General features: G+C 42.9%; 1 protein-coding gene across 2 annotated transcripts in view; it reads right to left on the minus strand.

Annotated features, from left to right (window-relative positions):
* BCAS3 (BCAS3, microtubule associated cell migration factor) overlaps positions 1-655 on the minus strand; it is a 447,594-nt gene that overhangs the window by 372,091 nt on the left and 74,848 nt on the right. The gene's annotated exons all lie outside the window — the stretch shown is intronic.

The raw sequence follows: 655 nt of genomic DNA on the forward strand, positions 1-655 counted from the left end.
TCTATGAATTACTGAAAGATAGAAGTTAGTACAGGAGAAACAGGGAGGGTGTGGAGGAACCGTTTCTGGAGGATACTTTACCAGTTAGGATTAATCATCGATAAATGGAAGAAAAGCAGTTCTAAATGCACCCGGGTTACAGGAAGGAAGGGACAGTAGCTAATAGCCTCAGTTGCTGACTCAGCAGGTGAAAGCACCTGTGGGTAGACGTGCTTATCTGTAGCACAACACAGCTGTGACCTGGTTAGACTTTCAGGGCTACCAAAACATAAAAAAAAAAAAATAATAATAGGGGACCCTCTCCCCTCCTCCAAGAAACCTGGAACCAAGGAAGGTGAACAGCAAATGTGGTTAGACCACAGGAATGACGCACGTATTTTCAAGCAAAATCAGTTACGTATAAAAACTAGAGTTCGAAATGCAGAGTGCCAGTATGGAGGCACCGGGACCAGAATGAGTCCCAAAAGATCCCACAACAGATTATCAATACAAGGCACTCAACAAGAAATGAGAATTATCGACAGTGACAATAAATTGCAAAGCTCCACAAATACACAGAGCAAAGGGAGTAGATTCTCTGAAGTGATGCAACACCTGCATCTCAAAGAAATCCACTGGAAATTGTGGGTGCTTTGCACTTTTAAGGAACGAACAG

Source organism: Alligator sinensis, unplaced genomic scaffold (assembly GCF_000455745.1).
Source record: "Alligator sinensis unplaced genomic scaffold, ASM45574v1 scaffold118_1, whole genome shotgun sequence".
NCBI lineage: Eukaryota > Metazoa > Chordata > Crocodylia > Alligatoridae > Alligator > Alligator sinensis.